We start from the raw sequence: 23,869 nt of genomic DNA, 5'->3' as shown, positions 1-23,869 counted from the left end.
TATGCCAAATGGTCAACCAAGATACTACCTTTGATAGCTTTCTGAGCTCGATACTCGATATCGTACTCAAACAACAACATCTGCCAGCGGGCAATCCTCCCGGTTAAAGCAGGCTTCTCGAAGATGTACTTGATCGGATCCATTCTGGATATCAACCAAGTTGTATGATTTGTCATGTACTGGCGCAAACGCTTAGCAGCCCAAGCCAAAGCACAGCACGTCTTCTCAAGCATAGAGTATCGAGACTCACAATCAGTGAACTTCTTACTCAGGTAGTAGATAGCAGATTCTTTCTTTCCCGATTCGTCTTGCTGACCGAGTACACAACCCATCGAGTCTTCAAGAACAGTCAGATACATGATCAGAGGTCTTCCTTCTACATGCGGAGACAAGATCGGAGGTTCAGACAGATACTCTTTGATACTGTCGAAAGCTTTCTGGCAATCCTGGGTCCAATCATGAGAATGATCTTTCCGGAGAAGCTTGAATATCGGCGCACATGTGGCAGTCATGTGGGATATAAATCTGGAAATGTAATTCAAGCGGCCAAGAAAACCTCGGACTTGCTTTTCAGTTTTGGGCGCAGGCATCTCTCGTATTGCTTTGACCTTTGCAGGATCAACTTCAATACCTCTCTCGCTGACAACAAAACCAAATAACTTGCCAGAACGGACTCCAAATGTACATTTGTTCGGATTCAGATGAAGCCTGAACTTCCTCAGACGCTGAAAAAGCTTCAACAAATGCTCAACATGTTCAACTTCCGTTCGGGACTTAGCAATCATATCATCGACATAGACCTCAATCTCCTTGTGCATCATATCATGAAACAAGGTAGTCATAGCTCGTTGATACGTGGCTCCGGCGTTCTTCAAACCGAAGGGCATCACTCGATAACTGAATGTTCCCCAAGGTGTGATGAATGTTGTCTTCTCCATATCCTCGGGTTCCATTTTGATTTGATTATATCCGGAAAATCCGTCCATATACGAGAAGACTTTGAATTTAGCTGTATTGTCTACCAACATATCAATGTGTGGTAGAGGAAAATCATCTTTTGGACTAGCTCTATTCAAATCTCTATAATCAACACACATACGGACTTTTCCGTCTTTCTTGGGCACGGGCACAATGTTGGCCACCCATTGAGGATATGTGGAAGTCACCAGAAACCCCGCATCAATTTGCTTCTGAACTTCCTCTTTGATCTTCACTGCCATATCTTGATGAGTTCTTCTGCGTTTCTGCTTTACAGGCACGCACTCAGGCTTCAAAGGCAGGAAATGTTGCACAATATCTGTATCTAGACCCGGTATGTCTTCGTATGACCAAGTGAAGATATCGGCATATTCTCGTAGCAAACTGATCAACCCCTTCTTGACAAACTCTTCAAGGAGTGCCCCAATCTTCACCATTCGAACACAATCTTCAGACCCCAAGTTGACTGTTTCCAGATTCTCAAGGTGCGGCTGAATGATCTTCTCTTCATGCTCAAGAAGACGGGTAATCTCATCAGGAATCCCTTCAACATCCTCTTCCTCTGCTTCAAATACAGGGAATTCGAAATTGGGAGATGGCGTTGGATCATTATGTTCAATGGGTTTTAGAACCAACCTGCATAATGATTTTGGATAATAAAAAACTTCAGAATTTAAACAAACAAATCATTATGCAGATGAAAAGATTGCTTTTATTCTTGTTTTTTAGGTTTTTTTTTGTGATCACCAATTTCATACAAAAGCAAAAAGTGAAAACAAAATGGAAAAACAAATGTTTAACATGAATTTATTGAATGAAATATCATTGTATAAATGCTGCCAACAATGTCATCACTTTTCCTTTTCGCATGGGAGAAGGGTTTTTAACAAAGTGAACATATTACGCTGACTTATGAATGACCGTAGGAACATTCACAGCGACCCAATTGTGGCAGATCCCGCCAGGGATGACAAAGTTGTCAGTATCCTCTGCATTCTCTTCCAGAATAGCAGCAGCTTCCTCAACTTGATCAGCGTGGATGAAACCTCCACTCTTGAACAACCCTTCCTCATTGAAGACCCCAGAAGAATAACCAATGCCAGCCCGGGATTTATTATCTTCAAGCTCGATCATCTTTCCTAACCCAGCAACTGCACCATAATCAATGGCCAGTTTTGCATCACGATAGGAAGCAAATGAAGGAGACTTCTTCTCAATCGGCTCTGCTATAGACAAAGCTTGGAAAGGAGTTCCAACTTCATCCTTAGCATCAATGTATGAGAAAGAAGACAAGTGGCTAACCAGGAGAGCCTTTTCTCCCCCTACCACAACCAGTTTCTTATTCTTGACGAATTTCAGCTTCTGGTGTAGGGTGGATGTCACGGCGCCAGCCTCGTGAATCCATGGTCTACCAAGGAGACAACTATAAGATGGATGGATATCCATAACCTGGAAGGTAACTTGGAAATCACTTGGTCCAATCTTGATTGGGAGATCAACTTCCCCAATCACAGTCTTACGCGACCCATCAAGAACTTTCACAACAACACCACTCTGCCTCATGGGAGGCCCTTGATATGACAATCTAGAGAGAGTTGTCTTCGGCAATACATTCAAAGATGACCCAGTGTCCACCAGCACGTTGGACATGGCGTCGTTCTTGCAATTCATGGAAATATGTAAAGCCATGTGTTGGTCTCTTCCCTCCTCAGGGAGATCAACGTCACAGAAACTCAAAGTGTTACAAGCAGTAATGTTTGCAACAATGCTGTCAAACTGTTCTATAGTGACATCATGATCAACATAAACCAAGTCAAAGACTTTCTGCAGAGCCTCCCTATGGGGTTCTGAATTCAGAAGCAAAGATAACACGGAGATTTTGGACGGCGTTTGTAGAAGTTGGTCTACAACATTGTATTCACTCTTCTTGATGAGCCTCAGCATCTCATCACAGTCTTCATTCACAATGCCACTCGGGCCAACAGAAGAAGTAGGAGTCTTTTGTACAAAGGAGGATTTAACAACAAGTGTCGGGTTCGGAGGATTAACAGTATTCCCAACCGGACGCTCAACAAAATCAGCCCTAGCCTGAGGCTTCGGGGGTGCAGAAAACACGCGACCACTACGGGTCAACCCACTAACATCAGCAATATTCACAACAGAGGATGAAGGCAAAGGCACTTCTTTCCCATCTTCCACAGCAACAGGATTATAGCGGAAGGGAACTGCTTTGTCAGACGAATAAGGCACAGGACCTGCAGGCTTGATAATCAGCGAAGGAGAAACCTTCTACTTGCTACCATCATAACGGATGACAACAGGCTCGGGTATCTTTAACACAGGGGAAATCACATTTACCTCTAGTTCGTCTTCATCAACATTTCTGTTCTGAAGAATCTCAATATTCCCATCATCCAACAGCTCTTGCAGCTCTCTACGCACTTGGCGGCAACCCAGACGATTGACAGAGCAGATACGACATTTGTCATGGTCGTGCTCCATATGACTGTAATCACACAGCAGACGATGCAACTCAACCAATGACTGTCGAGTATGGCTTACATATTTGACCTTATACTTACCAGGGCAACCCTGGACCATGTTAACCGACTTCCCATGCTCGGGCAATGGGTTCTTCGTAACATTGGGGCCTGAGTCCTCAAAGCTCAGAATGCCGCATCTCATAAGGTCTTGAACCTTAGTCTTCAATGGATAGCAGTTTTCCACATTATGACCCGGAGCACCGGAGTGATAAACACAATGCTGGTCAGGCTTGTACCACCACTGCGGGTTAGCAGGTACAGTCGGAGGCTCCCTTGGAGTAATCAATTTCCGCTCTATCAAAGAGGGATACAGCTGTGCATATGATACAGGAATCGGATTGAAGGTGATCTTCTTCCTTTCATAACTCGGACCAGCTGGATTACTGTTGCGAGGCTGGTAAGCCTGCTGCTGAGGGCGATGTTGCTGCTGATACTGTTGAGGTTGTTGATTGGAATGCTGATATTGTTGATTGTCACGGAAGAAAGGTGCTATGTGAGCCACCTGGTGCTGATTGCTGGCATGACACACAGGCTTCCTCTTGGCAGAGGGTCTTCTTGGTTTGACATGGGATTACACAGCATGTGCCTCCCCATCTTTCTTCTTAGCAAAATCCCCATACCGCTTGCTAGAAGAGCCTTCATCCTTGGATAAACGTCCTTCACGGACTCCTTCCTCCAATCGCATTCCCATGTTCACCATCTCGGTGAAGTCAGAGGGAGCACTAGCGATCATCCGCTCATAATAAAATGAACTCAAAGTCTTCAAAAAGATTTTGGTCATTTCCTTCTCTTCCAGCGGAGGAGTAATCTGAGCTGCCAGCTCTCGCCACCTCTTGGCGTATTCCTTAAATGTCTCTTTGTCCTTCTGGGACATGGCTCTGAGTTGACCACGATCGGGAGCCATATCCATATTGTATTTGTATTGCTTGACGAAAGCTTCGCCAAGATCATTGAAGGAACGGATGTTTTCATTATCCAGGCTCATATACCACCGAAGAGCTGCACCGGACAAACTCTCCTGGAAGTAATGAATCAGCAATTGATCATTATCCATTTGAGTAGACATTTTCCTGGCATACATAACCAGGTGACTGAGCGGGCAGGTGTTCCCCTTATACTTCTCAAAGTCAGGGACTTTGAATTTGACAGGTATCTTAACACCGGGAACCAAACATAATTCAGCAGCAGACTTGCCGAACAAATCTTTTCCTCGAAGGGTCTTCAATTCCTTGCGGAGTTCAAGAAATTGGTCATTCATCGCATCCATCTTTTCATGAACATCTGGGCCCTCAGACGGCTCAGAATGATAGATGGTGTCGTCTACCCTAGGAATGGTATGCACGACAGGAGGAGGCATTGCAAGGACCGGGCTAGATGTCGGCATGGAAGCAAATGTCGGAGCTGGGATATCGGGCATATAACCAAGAGGCATCCCCCACGGGAACCCGGGTGGCATGGCTGTTGGCACAAAATGGGCACTGGCAGCTGACACTGTTGACGAAACAACCTCAGATATAACAGTCCTCTGGGGAGGAGTTGCAGGTGGTGGAGATGCTTGATTCTGCGCAGCTAGAAACTGCTCTATCAGAGCACTCAGTCTGGCAACCTCTTCTTTCAGCTCACGATTCTCTTGCTCAAGTTGATCCATCACTCTTGCAGAGTCGGCTCTGGTGTAGTACCGATGAGTCAGCTTGTCTTCAAAATAAATGAAGAGCACAGAGTTAGGCCACGGACAAGAAGACCAGAACAACACCTGCTTATGCAAATGATGCATGCAATGTTCGTGCCTATGCTTCGTTTTTAATTTCAAGGAACTTTTAGGGTATTATTTGCAATTTTTGAATATTTATCATTTAATCGCATATGGAAAATATCACATCAAATATATTTGAACAAAGAAGTACAACATTGTCAATTATTACAAGAGAAAAGGAAAATAAACGTCTTATGGATCCCTAGAAGCTCGGGATGCCGGAAGATAAGCTGCACGAAGCCTCTTAATCTCTCTCTCATATGCCGCTTCCATATCCGCCTTATCTTTGGCGAGTCTGTCATACCTCCTTTTCCAGAACTTGGAAGACTGAGGAAGTAGAGAAGTCCAAGTATCATTCGGATCATCAATGACATGATGCTCGAGGAACTCAATCAGAGCGTCCTTCTCCTTAAGTTGTTGAAGCAACTCTTCTCTTTCACGGATCCAAACACGTGAAAGGTCTTCGTCTCTCAACTCCTCTACGCCTTGGTTAGGGAGGGTTGAAGGCCCAGCCACAACCAACGGTGTAGGTCTCGGATAATCATAAGGCATGAGATATTCAGCTGCTCTCTTCCTTACCCAAGTCGTATATTGCTCCAGAGCTATGTAGTTCTTCGGACCCAATTCACTTCTACCCTTCTTGTGAATCTTGCGCCAAGCGCGGACCATCCTTGCTTTCAGGCCTTGGGGATCTTTACCTCCTGAAAGAACACACCTTCTAACAAAATGTTATTAGGTTTATCCTTTAGGGGGAACCCAAGCTGACGACGTGCTAATATAGGGTTGTAGCTAATCCCACCACATGTACCAAGAAGAGGCACATTGGAGAATTCACCACAAGAATCAATAATCTGGACACCGTCATATGCACGATCATACCAAGAGATATCATCATTAGTGAGAGACATAAGTCTCGTAGACCACCGTAGACATCCCTTGTTCTACTTGAGAGCGACCGTCTGAGGTAAGTGAGAAATAAACCACTTATACAACAAAGGCAAACAGCACACAATGGCGCCACCACCCTTTACATTCCTCAGGTGCAAAGAGACATAGGCATCACCCAACAGAGTCGGAACGGGATTAAGAACAGAGAAGATCCTAATAGCGTTCACATCCACAAATTTGTCGATGTTGGGGAATAATACCAGTCCATAGATGAGAAGCACCAATATGGCCTCAAAGGCATCCTCACTCATGGCCTTCCCATAAACAGTAGCTTGAGCGATAAGGAACTCAGAAGGGAGACCTTGAATTCCACCTTTGGAAGTCATATGAGCATTAACCAAGGATTCATCTATATGCAACATGTCAGCTATCTCTCGAGAAGTAGGAATACTCTCCAAGCCACTGAACGGCACCTGATCCAGAATCGGAATACCCACGAGATGAGCATACTCCTCAAGGGTAGGCAATAACTGAAAGTCTGGAAAAGAGAAGCAGTGATACAGAGGATCATAGAACTGCGCCAAAGTATTCATCAACCCTTCGTCAACCTGAGTAGTCAACAGAGGCAGAAGCTTCCCATAACGAGCTTTGAAACCCAAGGGATCTAATACATAAGATGTCAGATTCCTTAACTCTTTCAGATCGGGCTGTCTAAAGCTGTACTTCTTTGTATGCCTTTTTGGTCTTTTCATATCTGAAAATTTTGCAAATAAACCCCTTAAGTTCCTTGAAAATTTTCTTTTTATCTGATGATATGGATGCAGATGAATGCATGAATGCATGAATGCAACAATCACACTCAAGGATCAGGCAAAGCACACCAGACAAAGGTCATGGGATAGCTCGTATTATCCTTAATATCAACGATCCATTTTGGTGGATTATGGTTTTCACCTTATCGACACCCAAGTTCCATTGATATTAATGATATACGAACGATTCAACCATCCTTAATATCAATCATCCATTTTGGTGGATTATGGTTTTCACCTTATCGACACCCAAGTTCCATTGATATTAAGGATGGGTGAACGGATCAACCATGAATCACGGGTTTGTTGTGAGTCACGAGCATGGAGTCTCGGTTAAGAACCACCTAAAGGGAGTGTACTATGTTTTAAACCTGCCGAACATGTTCTACCAGAGGTTCCCATAGTCATCATCCCATCTTTTGAATATTATCGGAGGAACGAATACTCGTATTCCAAAAATATTCTCAAGAGAGACTCTTATGAGTGTAGTATCGCGTAACAATCGCATCAGATCTTACATCTCAACGACCTCTGCACTACGTCCTAAAAATAGGCCAAGATGGGCTTGGTAAACTAAGGTCCTTGGCTTCTACGGCACATATCGGAAGAATAATGCCTAACCATAAATAACTTGTGTGACATCATTAATCCAACATGACCTCCACCAAGTGAATGGACTCGCAAGTCAACTTGCTTAGGAATAACTCCACACAAGTCGACGAGACTATGCCATCCTCCTATCATAAGGTGCACTCGAGTTCGGGTATAGAACTCATCTCACAGAGATCACCAAGCAAGCAAACAATTGATATATCAAGCAAATCAATCATTACAAGCAATACAGTAATCCCAAATTGTACAAAAATATGTCATAAACAATATATCACAACAATTGTGAAAAGTAGGCAAACCCACTAGGAAGATTGGATCCCCAGCAGAGTCGCCACTTTTCTGTAGCAGTGTATTCGTCACTTTATGATTTATTGACTAAATCAAAAGCAAAGCATACAAAGATAGAGTCGCCACCGCACTTTTATTTATCCAAAGGAATGGCTAAAAAGCGAACAAAAGCCTAAGAAGTTTTACACATAGAAGACTAATGAAAAGTCAGAGAACTGGGTAAGGGGGTAATTATGCAAAGGGAAGGTGTTAGGAACCCAAAGCATCCTAGGTACTAGTAGGGAACCCTTTTCACAAATTGTTGCAAAAGATATTGTTTATGAAAATATTTATTGTGCAAACATTGATTGGGAGGATGAGAGAAGAATATACAAATTTTATTATTTTTGTGTTTGGATGGAAAGATCCATTGCCTACGTACCTTTACAGGATCAAAACCTCGTAGTTCGGCTAAAAGATTTCCAAAAAGTAAATGGGTCGATTTTAAACAAAAGCCCTAAGGTCTTTCATTATCCACGGGAGAAAACTCAACCTATACAACCACAAGTCCACCATGTGAGAAAAACTTCAACTTGCTAGTGAGGGACCATGCCCTATAATAAGCAAGGAAGTCTTACAACTCAATCACTAAGGACAAAAGGTGAGATTTACATCAACCACTAAGATAATTGAGATCTATGGCTAATGTATAAAAATTTATCAAGAAGTAGACTTGAGCCACAAAAACAATTGAATGAGTGAAATTAGTCAATTATGAGTATTTACAAAAGATGGTCAAAGTATGATTAGAATTCAATTCAGAAGAAGTATTATGAAAATGAAGTTTGAAAAAATCAAAGGCTTAAGGCCTAGGTTTCTAGTTGAAAAAGAAGTGAAAATGTTTGCACAATATTTTTCTGGTTTTGAGTTAACATGCAAATGGAGGTTTAAGGAACAAAAATGGGTGAGAGGTTAAGTGATACCGGATGCCAATCAATCGACTTACACCAATCTCACAAAACCAAAATGGATACCGGATGCCAATCAATGGACTTACACCAATCTCATAAAACAAACAAACATGGATATCGGATGCCAATCAATGGACTTACACTAGTCTCCAAGGAATGATCATAGGAAACAAATACCAATAGCTGGACTTACAATTGACTCCTCACACGAAACAAATAACAAATGCAATAAGCAAGAGGAAACAAGTTGCCAATAAATGGTCTTACACTCGACTCCAAGGAAATGGGATGCCAATCAATGGTCTTAGTCCCAACTCCTACCAGATCATAGGAAACAACTGCCAATAAATGGACTTACAATTGACTCCTCAATGGACAAAACAAAATGTCACAAAGTATGAACAACGATCATGAAATGATATAAAATTAATGTTCAAAGATGAAAACAATGCACAGAGGCACGCACAACCAATTATGCACATATAGGCAAACAAACAACAAACAACCAATTAGCACACCCTACACACAAACAATGGGCTCAAGCAAGGTTAGGCTTTAAACAAGCCAACTGGAATGGGGTGTTTTGAGCTCTTAACCCTAACATTGAGAGTTAGGGTGAAGCAGATGAAATGGAGATGAGGGTTATGCCTCATAGCTCTTATCCCTGGCCTTGGGAGAGCTTTAATCAATAGAAAGTGTGGGAGTTCAGAATGAGGGAACTCTTCTCCACATGTGGTTGACTCTATAAGATCTTGGGTTCTTATTCACAATGCATCAACACATGGTGTGAGCAAAGTGAATGACACAACTGAATAGCAGGGGATGGATTACACATCCCTTCTATCTGCCAATTGCCTCTTAAGAGGACTTAACTTGCTTGGCACAAAATTAGACAAACAAAAACATGGCCTCTTAAGGAGGGCCTTAGACAGGTGCCTGCCAATAACAGCAGGTCTTCCAGACTACATGAAGATTAGGGGTTATACCTAAGTGGTATGCCAACCACAAGCAAAGCAAAGAAAAGTTCAAATGAACTTAAAGCAACTTAGGTACCTGTGTAAACAACTAAACAAATCAGTACAGTGTTCAGACAAACAGACAACAATCAATAACAAAACAATCCCAATGTACAACATATAAGCAATAAGGCAAACTCAAGTGAATTATCATCAACCTACAAAACAACCAAATGTTAGCAATCAATAGCAAACATCAACATTCAAATGGTGAAGCAACATCAACCATGGAGATTGGATGCTTGAACCTGAAATTCAAAGCTCACATGTAATTACAAACAACTAGGTCAAAGCCTAGGGTCAAAGGTGAAGAAAAAATTCAAAACAGGAGCTGAAATTCAACACAATGCAACTTCAAACACATATTAACATGTCCTAAAAAGGATCACAACAAAATCATCAAGCAAAATCATTTCATGTGCAAGGGAAATCAAAGACAATTTCAAAGCTCATATTTGGACATCATGAATGAAAATTCCAAATCAAAACAGAAATGATTCAAATAATTCTAGAAAAATTCATGAGCATTCAACATATCCAACATGATCAACATACAAAAAATCAGAAGCATCAAAGATCATATGCCATGGAAATAAAATGGCACAAGTTGATCAACCAAATGTGTGACACAAATTGTCACACCATGCAAACATGTGTGTAAAACAGAAATGATAAATGAGAAAAATACCAAACCAAGCCTAAAACATCCATCAATGTGTCAAGAATCATCATGTAAACTTTCATGTCCATTGGATTAAAATCAAGCATTTCACAATAGAAAGAGCAAGGCAAGGTCACAAAAGCACATATGATCAAAGATTCTAGCACCATCCAAAATCCAGCCATGTACAACTTCAAAAATTAGTATCATAAAATTCTACACATTCTAAGGAACAAGAAGCAAGAAACCAGGCATTTTTTGGATCATTTTTCAATTTGTTATGCATTTTCTAAGTTGATGGAAAAAATAAAAATCAAAGGAAGCACATAGCATGTAATTTGGAGGGAAAGCAATAAAATGTGAAGCAATTTGAAAATAAGCCTTCGCCAGGAATCGATCCGTGTGGCAATTCAAAATGAGCGCGCCAACTAATTGAAACGACGCCGTTTCACACAAAACCCTAACAAATCCAGTTTGGACGCAACACCGTCGCTAGGTCGACGCAAACGTGAAGATCTTCATCTTCTTCACGAAGAAGAAGATGAACAGTAACATGAACTTCAAGCCAATTTCCAGAATTTTCCAGAAAATCACAAATCATACATCATTTTCAAGCTCTTTTCATGGAGAACATAGATCAACTAACATCTAAGCACAAATCATCAAGAATAGAGAGAATCGAGCAAAATCATTTCAACATGTCAAACTTCAATCACACATATCTCATGTTATATTGCATCATTTCACACGATTTTTTCACCAGAATTATCAGCAAACCTAGATCTACAAGAATATGTGCATAAATTGCAAAATTAAAAGGTTCGAAAATTGACCTCTTGAAGAGCAGAATCTTTGAAATGCACGATCCACAACTTTGAAGTATTCAAATCCACTCTACAATGCTCGAAATGATGTTTGATGAAGAGATTGAAGCTTGAAAGGTGCTGGATCTAGCTCAAAACAAAATTTCCATTTTCATCTTCATGAGCTTGCTACACTTGGTTCTTGCTCGAATTTCACAATCTAATGCTTGATCTGCACAGAATCAAAGCCAAGGAACAAGAATATGGAAAGAAATTGCAATGTTATGAAGAGAAAATTAGAATTATGAATGGAAGAAAATTTTGGAGGGAGAGAGAATTTGGATCTTGAAAAGTGAAAAAATGATTAACCTCCCCCAAATTCTATTAGATTTAGGTATTTATATGAAGTCCTAATCACCTTGCTAATCCATACTTAACTTGGTTAATTAATATAAGGTGTTTTGCAAAATTTCAAAATTGCATGGTGTATGTGGTAAACCCACGTAAACAGTGCCACTTCCTTGATCAAAGTCACTTAAAATCATCTTTTAAACACATTGGCAATGGTAGAAAGTTCCCATGTTGCACCATTTTTGAATTTTGCAATTTCCCTCCAAAAAAGGCATGGATTAACAAATGATCATGTGATGACAATTCATGCAATGTGATGAATGTTTTGAAAAGCTCATGTCATGACAAGAAAAATGCAAAAAGAAACACCAAATTTGGAGTTATGGATCAAAAGATATGGCCATTTGAAGTTCCATGTACACTTGGCAATGATTGGACCATATCTCCTCAACCATTCATCAGATGCTCATGATCTTGGACGTTTTGGAAATGGGAGAGAGAGATATTCAACTTTCATGTTGGACAAAATTTCATTTGAATCTTATTTGATGTTGGAAAGTTGAGTTGAAGTTGGATCAAAAACTTGCCATTTTTGGAAAGTTGAAATTATAGGTCACTTTCCATTTTTGGAAACTTTTGACTTGACCTCAAATTCTTCAACCTTGATCTTTGAAATGATGAATAAGCATGATTTGGACATGAATGGGATGAAGAAACTCAATTTCTTAATTCAAATCCCACAGTTGACTTTTCAGTTGACTGCATTGACCCTTATATGACCTGAAATTGTTCTGATAAATTTGGGGCCTCAACCACTTGGGAATTTGCTCCAAGATGAACCTATAGCTCAAATAAGCTCCATATAATGATCACATGATTCATATCTCAAGAAAATACCATCTGCTCTTTGTACCCTGAATTCACCTGATGCCTTGACCTGTTGACTGCTTAAGCTGCAAGTAACAAAGGTTAATGACATATTTTTGTACATTTTGGTTAGTGATTAAAAGAAAAGCAATGATATACAAATGCAAGCAATTCTTGGTGATCAAGAACCACTCTCAAGAAAGATCCCATCCACAGGGAAGGAAGCAAGGTGTCCAATGATCCTTGAGGCAATGCAATGTTATGATATGATGCCATGAGGGATCTTAGGGACAAAATTGGGGTCTTACAAGCACAAGGCACAACTCAGCAGCAATTTTACCAAAGAGGTCTTTACCCCTCAAAGTCTTCAGTTCCTTGCGCAGCTCAAGGAATTGGTCTTTCATTTCATCCATCTTCTCATAAAGGTCTGGGCTCTTAGATGGCTCAGAATGATAGACGGTGTCTTGTACTCTGGGTAAAGTGTGGATAACGACAGGTGGCACAGAAAGGACCGGGCTAGATGCCGAAAGAGAAGCGAGAGTTGGAGCAAAACCCTCGGGCACAAAATTGGCGGCCATTCCACAAGGGAACCCGACTGGCATAGTTGGTGCAAAGTGAGCTGTTGTGGCAGGCACAGTTGAGAAAGCTACCTCAGATATAATCGTCCTCGCGGGAGGAATTGCAGGAGTTGGAGATGATTGGCTCTGAGCAGCCAACACTGACTCTATCATGGCGGTCAGCCTAGCTACCTCATTTTCAGTTCCCGATTCTCTTGCTCTAGATGATCCATCAACTTGGGAAGATTCGCTCTAGTGTTATACCGGTGCGTCAACTTGTCTTCAAAATAAATGAAAAGCAAATAGTTAGACCACTAATCAAGAAGCTCTGAGTAAAACCTGCTTATGCATATGATGCATGCAATGTTTGTGCATATGATTTATTTTTTATCAGAGGAACTTTAAAGAGATCTATTTGTAAATATTTGGAAATATTAATCTTTTAAGACATATATGGAATATCTTAGCAATAATATTTGGAAAATTTTTTACACCGAAGAAGTACAGTCTTGGTAACCAAATACAATACAAGAGAAAAGGGGAATAAACATCCTATGGAGCCCTAGAAACAATCGTCCAAAGCTCTCGAGATCGGAAGATAAGCTGCACAAAGCCTCTTCACCTCTCTCTCATAAGCTGCCTCCATATCTGCCTTCTCCTTGGCGAGCTGATCATACTTCCTCTTCCAAAACTTGGATGACTGAGGAAGAAGAGAAGTAACCACATCATCAGGCTCATCTATAACCTGATGCTCCAGAAATTCTATCACAACATCTTTATCTCTGAGTTGCTGAAGTAGTTCCTCTCGCTCACGAACCCAAGCACGCGAACGGTCTTCATCTCTCAACTCCTCTACACCTTGATTATGGAGGGTTGAAGGCCCAAACATAACCATAGGGGTAGGTCTCGGATAGTCATATGGCATGCGGTACTCAAGATCTCTCTTCCTCACCCAAGAGGTGTAGGGTTCCAAAGCAATACAATTCTTCGGACCAAGCTCTTTCCTTTCCTTCCTGTGAATCTTGCGCAAAGCGCGGAGCATTCTGCCCTTCAAGTTCTGGGGATCTTTACCCTTTTGAAAGAACACACCTTCCAACAGAATGTTGTTAGGTTTAACCTTTAAGGGGAACCCAAACTGACGGCGAGCCAAAACAGGGTTGTAGTTAATCCCACCACATGTACCAAGAAGAGGCACATTGGAGAATTCACCACAAGAGTCAATAATCTGCACACTATCATACACACGGTTGTACCAAAAGATATCATCATTAGTGAGAGACATAAGTCTCGTAGACCACTGTAGACATCCTTTGTTCTCCTTGATGGCGAGCATCTGAGGCAAGCGCAAAATAAACCACTTGTACAATAGAGGCAGACAACACACAATGGATCCACCACCCTTTGCATTCCTCATATGCAAAGAGAAATAAGTGTCACCCAACAGATTCGGAACGAGATTAAGAGTAGAGAAAATCCTAATAGCGTTCATATCCACAAAATTGTCAATGTTGGGGAATAACACTAGCCCATAGATGAGAAGTACAAATATGGCTTCAAAAGCATCCTCACTCATGGCCTTCCTAAACAAGGTAGCTTGAGCGATGAGAAAATCAGATGGGAGACCTTGAATTCCACATTTGGTAGTCATATGAGCACCAATCTCAGATACATCTATGTGAAGCAGATCAGCAATCTCCTGGGAAGAAGGAACCCTCTCCAAGCCACTGAACGACAACTGATCCAAGATAGGTATACCCACAAGATAGGCATACTCCTCAAGTGTAGGCAAAAGCTTGAAATCCGGAAAAGTGAAGCAACGGTACAGAGGATCATAGAACTGCACCAACATACTCATCAGACCTTCATCCACTTGAGTAGAAAGAATAGACAAAAGCTTCCCATGGCGAGCTTTGAACTCCAAGGGATCTAATACATAGGATGTCAAACTCCTTAACTCTTTCAATTCGGGTTGTCTGAAACTATACTTCTTCGTATTCCTTATTTTCTTATCCGTGTTTGAAAATTTGCAAATAGACCCGTGTAAGACCCCAATTTTGTCCCTAAGATCCCTCATGGCATCATATCATAACATTGCATTGCCTCAAGGATCATTGGACACCTTGCTTCCTTCCCTGTGGGTGGGGTATTCTTTGAGAGTGGTTCTTGATCACCAAGCATTGCTTGCATTTGTATATCATTGCTTTTCTTTTAATCACTAACCAAAATGTACAAAAATATGTCATTAACCTTTGTTACTTGCAGCTTAAGCAGTCAACAGTCAAGGCAATTCAAGTAAATCTTGTGTGCAAGAGATGAAGTTTCCATTGAGATATGAATCATGTGATCATTATTTTGAGCTTATGTGAGCTATAGGTTCATTGTGGAGCAAGTTCTCAAGTGGCAAAGGCCCCAAATTCATCAGGATATTTTCAGGTCATCTAAGGACCAATGCAGTCAACTGAAAAGTCAACTGTGGGTTTTGAATTGAGAAATTGAGTTTCTTCATCCCATTCATGTCCAAATCATGCTTATTCATCATACCAAAGATCAAGGTTGAAGAATCTGAAGTCAAGTCAAAAGTTTCCAAAAATGGAAAGTGACCGATAATTTCAACTTTCCAAAAATGGCAAGTTTTTGATCCAACTTCAACTCAACTTTCCAACATCAAATGAGCTTCAAATGAATTTTTGTCCAACATGAAAGTTGAAGATCTCTCTCTCCCATTTCCAAAAAGTCCTAGATCATGAGAATCTGATGAATGGTTGAGAAGATATGGTCCAATCATTGCCAAGTATACATGGAATTTCAAATGGCCATATCTTTTGATTCATAACTCCAAATTTGGTGCCTCTTTTTCTAAAATGCTTCTCATGACATGAACTTTTCAAAACATTCACCACATTGCATGAATTGTTATCACATGATAATTTGCATATCCATGCCTTTTTTGGAGGGAAATTGCAAAATTCAAAAATGGTGCAACATGGGAACTTTCTACCATTGCCAATGTGTTTAAAAAATGATTTTGAGTGTAAATGATCAAGCAAATGGTACTGTTCACGTGGGATTAGTCCATGCACCATGCATTTTTGAAATTTTGCAAAAACACCTTATTTTAATTAACCAAGTTAAGTATGAATTAGTAAGGTGATTAGGACTTCATATAAATACCTAAATCTAACAGAATTTGAAGGAGGTTAATCATTTTTCACCATTTCAAGATCCAAATTCTCTCTCCCTCCAAAATTTTCTCTCATTCATAATTCAAATTTTTTCCAAATAACATTGCAATTTCTTTCCATATTCTTGTTCCCTGGCTTTGATTTTGTGCAGATCAAGCTTTGAATTGGTGAATTCGTGCAAGAATCAAGTGTATCAAGCTCATGAAGGTGAAGATGGAAATTCTACTTTGAGCTAGATCTACACGTTTTCAAGCTTCCTTTTCTTCATCAAACATCATCACAAGCATTTTGGACTAGATTTGGATCATTTGGAGCATTGGATCGTGCATTACAAGGAACTGCTCTTCAAGAGGTGAGTTTTTCGAGCTTCATAATTCTCAAATTCATTAGCATATTCTTGTAGATCTCATGTTGCTGATGATTCTGGTGAAAATTTCATGAAAAATAGTGCATTATTGAATGAGATATGTGTGATTAAAGTTTTGTGCTCCAATTTTATTTTGCTCGATTCTCTCTTGTTATGACGAATTAAGCTTAGTTGTTTGTTGATCTGTAATCACCATGGAAAGACCTTCATAATGATGTATTAGTTTTGAATATCTGGAAAAATTTTCTGGATTGTGTTACTGTTCATCTTCTTCTTCGTGAAGAAGATGAAGATCTTCATGTTAGCGTCGGCCTAGCGACGGTCTTGCGTCCAAACTGGACTTCGCTAGGGTTTGCAGGCAAAACGGTGCCGTTTTGTGATGGCGCGCTCATTTTTGAAATGCTACTCGGTTCGATTCCCAGCGTGCTCAATTATTCAAATGTTCATTCATTTTATTGCTTTCCCTCCATTTGCCATGCTACATGTTCATTTTTTATATTCATTTTTTATGTCAACTTTAAAAATTCATATAAAATTGAAAAATGATCCAAAAAATGCCTGTTTTTTTGCTACTTGTTCCTTAGAATGTCTAGTATTTGATGATGTAAATTTTGAAGTTGTGCATGGCTGTATTTTGGATTGTGCTAGAATATGTGAACATGTGTACACTTGTGACCTTGCCTTGCTCTTTCTATTGTGAAATGCTTGATTTTAATCCAATGGACATGAAATTTTGCATGATGATCCTAGACACATTGATGGATGTTTTAGGCTTAGTTTGGTATTTTTCGCATTTACCATTTTTGTTTTATGCATGTGTTTGGATGGTGTGACAATTTGTGTCACACCTTTGGTTGTTCCACTTGTGCAATTTAATTTCCATGCCAACTGATCTTTGATGCTTCTGATTTTTTGTATGATGATCATGTTGGATGTGTTGAATGCTCATGAATTTTTCCAGAATTATTTGAATCATTTATGTTTTGATTTGGAATTTTCATTCATGATTTCCAAATATGAGCTTTGAATTTGTCTTTGACTTCCCTTGCACATGAAATGTCTTTGCTTGATGATTTTGATGTGATCCTTTTTAGGACATGTTAATATGTGTTTGAAGTTGCATTGTGTTGAATTTCAGCTCCTGTTTTGAATTTTTTCTTCACCTTTGACCCTAGGCTTTTACCTAGTGGTTTGTACTTACATGTGAGCTTTTAATTTCAGGTTCAAGCATCCAAATTCCATGGTTAATGTTGCTTCATCATTTGAATGTTGAAGTTTGCTATTGATTGCTAACATTTGCTGTTTTGTAGGTTGATGATAACTCATTTGAGTTTGCCTTATGGCTTATGTGTTGTACATTGGGAATGTCTGTTTGTTATTGACTGTTGTCTGTTTGTCTGAGTATTATACTGATTTGTTAGTTGTTTCCACAGGTACTTAAGTTGCTTTAAGTTCATTTGAACTTTGCTTTGCTTTGCTTGTGGTTGGCATACCACTTAGGTATAATCCTTTGATCTTCATGTAGTCTGGAAGACCTGCTGTTATTGGCAGGGACCTGTCTGAAGCCCTCCTTAAGAGGCCATGTTCTTGTTTGTTTAATTTTGTGCCAAGCAGGTTAAGTCCTCTTAAGAGGCAATTGGCAGATAGAAGGGATGTGTAATCCATCCCCTGATATTCAGTTGTGTCATTCACTTTGCTCACACCATGTGTTGATGCATTGTGAATAAGAACCCAAGATCTTATAGAGTCCATCATATGTGGAGAAGAGTTCCTTCATTCTGAACTCCCACACTTTCTATTGATTAAAGCTCTCCCAGGCCAGGGATAAGAGCTATGAGGCATAACCCTCATCTCCATTTCATCTGCTTCACCCTAACTCTCAATGTTAGGGTTAAGAGCTCAAAACACCCATTTCTAGTTGGCTTGTTTGTCAAGGTTGATATGACCCCTTGACTAAAGCCTAGCATTGCTTGAGCCTATTGATTGTGTATAGTGTGTGATAATTGACCTCTTGTTTGCTTGTTTGTTCATCTGTGCATAATTGTTTGTGTGGGCCTTTGTGCATTTGTTTTCATTAATTGTATATCATTTCATGATCATTGTTCATACTTTGTGACATGTTGTTTGTCCATTGAGGAGTCAATTGTAAGTCCAGCTATTGGCAGTTGTTTCCTGTGATCTGGTAGGAGTTGGGACTAAGACCATTGATTGGCATTCCACTTCCTAGGAGTCGAGTGTAAGACCATTTATTGGCAACTTGTTTCCTCTTGTTTATTGCATTTGTTTTCTTTGTTTTGTGAGATTAGTGTAAGTCCATTGATTGGCATCTGGTATCCATCTTTGTTTTGTGAGATTGGTGTAAGTCCATTGATTGGCATCTGGTATCCATCTTTGTTTTGTGAGATTGGTGTAAGTCCATTGATTGGAATCTGGTATCCAAGTTTTCTTTGTTTTGTGAGATTGGTGTAAGTCCATTGATTGGCATCTGGTATCCATCTTTGTTTTGTGAGATTGGTGTCAGTCCATTGATTGGCATCCGGTATCCATTTGTGTTGCTTATTTGTTATTTGCTTGTTGCCTTTTCCAAAGGAATCACTTGGATCATCTACATATGATCTCAAGAGGTGAACATCTAAGAAGTTTTGCATCCCTTAACCTTCCACCCTTTTTGTTCTTTAAACCTCCATTTGCATGTTAACTTAAACCAAAAAAATATTGTGCAAACATTTTCATTTCTTTTTAAATTAGAAACCTAGGCCTTAAGCCTTTGATTTTTCAAACTTCATTTTCATAATACTTCTTTTGAATTGAATTCTAATCATACTCTGACTTCATTTTGTGAATAATTCTAATTAGTTAATTTCCACTCATTCAATTGTTTTGTGGCTTTGTCCATTCTTGATAAGTTTTCATGCATTAGCCATAGATCTTAATTATCTTAGTGGTTGATGTGAATCTCACCTTTTGTCCTTAGTGATTGAATTGTAAGACTTCCTTGCTTATTATAGGGCATGGTCCCTCACTAGCAAGTTGAAGCTTTTCTCACATGGTGGACTTGTGGTTGTATAGGTTGAGTTTTCTCCCGTGGATAATGAAAGACCTTAGGGCTTTTGTTTAAAATCAACCCATTCATATTTTGGAAATCTTTTAGCCGAACTACGAGGTTTTGATTCTGTAAAGGTACGTAGGCAATGGATCTTTCCATCCAAACACAAAAATAATAAAAATTGTATATTCTTTTCTCATCCTCCCAATCAATGTTTGCACAAAAATATTTCATAAACAAATAATTTTACAACAAGTTGTGAAAAGGGTTCCCTAGGAGTACCTAGGATGCATTGGGTGCCTAACACCTTCCCTTTGCATAATTACCCCCTGTCGCATTACGCGAAAAACCGGCGGGAAAACAGAACAACAGAGCCGCCACCGTGCGTTATTTATCCCAAAAGAGGGAAAGGAAACGCTCGAAGTAAACCTGGAGAAGACATGGTCTCGCGACCAAAGAGATGGGATCAGGAGTCGGTTATGCGAAGGGAAGGTATTAGCACCCCTACACATCCGTCCTACTCGACGGGATCCACGCACAAAAGGAAGGATAAAGGTTGCTAAAACTGCTCAAACGTCACACCCTGGCTGAAAGGAGACACAGAAAACAAAAGAAACTAACTCGGCAGGATATCGCATCCTGGGCCTACGTAGTCTGTCAGGCACAGACATCAGAGTCGACGTAGTTCGGGACAGGGGGAAACGTGCTCGCTAGGATGTCACATCCTATGCATACATATCTTCTCGGACTAGAGAAGAATCAGAGCACTCGTAGCTCGGCTCACGCACGCAAGACAAAACCACACAGGGAACCGACTGCCAATCGTTGGACTTACGTCAGACTCCACACAAACAGGCAAACATGGAAACCGAATGCCAATCGCTGGACTTACGTCAGACTCCAACACACACAAAGGGGTTGAAAAATGAAAAGGGCGCTCGGAGAGATCAGCTCATCTCCTGCCTACGTACCTCCTCTGGTATGAGGATCAGGGCGACGTAGTTCCCCTACACAGGGAAAAAGGATTTCTAACCTAACCAGAGACTGGGAAATGACATACTAGAAGGGAGACTAACTCGAGCCTAATAGTTATCATGCAAATTCACCATGGTCCTAGGTTGAGGTTTCTATCTAACTTGCACAGGGAGCAAGCTATCCTAAACAGCACAGGCAAAGCAAACATACACACAATTAGCACACACTATATACAAACGAAGTGGGCTCACACAAGGTTAGGCTGTGAAACACAAGCCAACTGGAATCGGGTGTAGTTAGCTCTTAACCCTAACATTGAGAGTTAGGGTGAAGTAGATGAAATGGGAAGTGAGGGTAAGACCTCACAGCTCTTATCCCTGGCCTGGGAGAGCTTGACTCGAATGAAAGTGTGGGAGTTCAGAAAGTTGGAACTCTTCTATCCACATATGACTGACTCAACAATGATCTTGGGTTAATATCCACAATGCATCAACACAAGGTGTGTGAGCAAAGTGGATGACACACTGAGTAGCAGGAGATGGATTGCACATCTCTTATATCTGCCAATTGCCTTTTAGAGGTCTTTTCCTGCTTGGCACAAAGATAAACAAACACAAGCATTGCCTCTTATGGAGGGCTTCAGACAGGTGCCTGCCCAAGTAACAGGACAGGTCTTCCAGACTACATGAAGTCAGAGAAGTTATACCTCAATGCCTATGCAACCAAGCAAAGCAAAAGCAAGTTCACAATGAACATAAGCAACTAATGTACCTGAAAACAATCTAACTCAATCAGTACACAACTCAAAAAATCAAACAGACAACCAATAGTCAACAGTCAACAGACATAGTCAAACAAGCAATGCAACAAGGTGCAAGACACAAGCTCAAATCAAATGAGCTAAGAGCCACCTACAAAACAAGTCAAGATTAGTCAACATCAACCAAATAATCCCACTCAAGCAAATGAATCAATCCTCTTATGGCCATGTGCTTCTTAACCTGAAAACAAAGCTCAAGCATAAGCACAAACCACTAGGACAAAGCCTAGGGTCAAAGGGGGAGAAATAATTCAAAACAGAACATTAAATTCAACATGAATCAACCTCAATCAATTAAGAACATCATCCAAAAGGTCTCATGTCAATAGCATCAACCAAATTCATTTCACAAATCAATCATGGCAAGGTATGCAAGTTGAAAGCATATTGAAGCAACAAAATGAACAAATCCACATTAATTCAAAAATGATTCAATTCATCTCAATAAAAATCATGGCTAAACAAAACACACAACATCATCAACACACCAAAAATTAGGGCAATTAGACAAGTTTAAGCATGGCAATCAAATTCATCAAGTCAAGGCAACCAAAACAAGCTCAAATGGGACACAATTTGATACATCAACTTAGCACAAGCCTAAAACAGAACTGGAACATGGTAAAGACCTCCAATCAAATCCAAAACAAACTTCAACATGTCTAGAAACAATGTGCAAAATTCCACATCCATATGATAAACAACCAGCATTTCACAAATCATTGAAGTTTAAGACTATCCAAAAGTGCACAAATGACCATCTAGAATGAAAAATCTCAAACAAATCAGAAATGAATCCAAAAATTCCAAGACAATTCATGATCAATCACAACATCCATAGGAAGCATCATACAAAAAATCAAAGCATTTGGAGTTTATTTGGCATGGAAAAGAAATTCATCAAATTGGACAAGCAAAGGTGTGACACACATTGTCTCACCTACATTAACATGAGCATATCTCAGCAACCACAAATGATAAAAATGCAAACTCAACACCAAAATGTCCAGCAAGATGTCTAGCTTAAGCATACAAAATTTCATAAGCATTGGATTAAAACTCATTATTTCACAAAGCATATGGCAAGCAAGGTACAAAATATGACACATGCACACAAACCCTAGGCTAAACAATTTTACAACTAGGCACAATTTGTGAAAAAATGCTCATAAAAAACTAGACACAATGAGGAGCAAGATGCAAAAATCCACACATCATTTGGATCAATATTTATTTAGTTATGAATTTTTTAAAGTGAAAGAAAAATTAAAAAAACATGAATGACATAGCATGAATGGCATGGAATAAAATGGAGAAAATGAAAAGCAATTTGGATAATTGGCGCATGCTGGAATCGAAGGGAAGCAATATTTGAATTGAAGCGCCAGTTAGTGAAACGCGCCGTTTCACTTAACTGATGTGGCACTGCAAAACGCTCATGGCCAATCAATTTGCCACGCACATGACACTTGGACCAGTACATGTCCAGAAACATAAACAAACATGCAAAACACGCTAGGCAAGATCAAATGCACATTCTGGAAAATAAACCCTAGCTTCTTCATCGCGTTCATCATGTTCTTCCCAGGCCAAGAACAAAATTCTCAGAAACGCATAAGCACATCATCATGTTCATCTTTCATCATACATCACAAATCCAAGCATGGTTTAACATGAATCAACATATATCAAGCAAATCGCACACATATATTTCCATATATCAAACTTAAATCTAACATATCTTGCTCAATTCTTCATGAAAATTAATGATCTAAAGCTCAGTTTGCTCAGTGTTCAGAGATCTATCATAATCACCTAACAATTTCATGAATAGAGGGAATCGAATTCTGACCTTGTTGAAGATGCAGAAGTGGAATTGCTCGATTCAGGCCTTGAGAAGCTCAAACAGATGCTCCAATGCTCTTATATGATTGCATGGATGAATGTTTATGACTTAATCTTGCACGATCTGGCCAGAATTTCCAACTGCCATGAATGAATGCAAGCTTCGAGCTGCTTCAAATCTGAATGAATTGTGATGGTTCTTGCTTCAAACATGCGCCATAATCCTTCCAGATGATGATTTGATCAATGGGTGATGAATTGGTTTGAAGAAAATTGCAAAAGTTTGAGAGAAAAAGTGTGAAGAAAAATTTCAGATCTGAAAATGTGATGATGTTGATGCAGTTTTCTGTTATGATTATCTATATATATGAGCTCCTAATCATGTTGTTAATCACAATTAAGCCAATTGCCAATGGATTAGTGAAAAGAGAGTGTAAATGCAAATTGGCCAATGCACCTCATGCATGAGATTACCAATGGAACAGTGCACGAAATTGGCTTGGAAATCATTTGAAATTCTATTTTGAGCCAAGTGCAAATCGTAAAATGTGAAAA

This window comes from Lathyrus oleraceus, chromosome 4 (genome assembly GCF_024323335.1).
Source record: "Lathyrus oleraceus cultivar Zhongwan6 chromosome 4, CAAS_Psat_ZW6_1.0, whole genome shotgun sequence".
Taxonomy (NCBI): domain Eukaryota; kingdom Viridiplantae; phylum Streptophyta; class Magnoliopsida; order Fabales; family Fabaceae; genus Lathyrus; species Lathyrus oleraceus.
The sequence above is the reverse complement of the archived record's forward strand: the minus strand, read 5'-3'. Positions refer to the sequence as shown.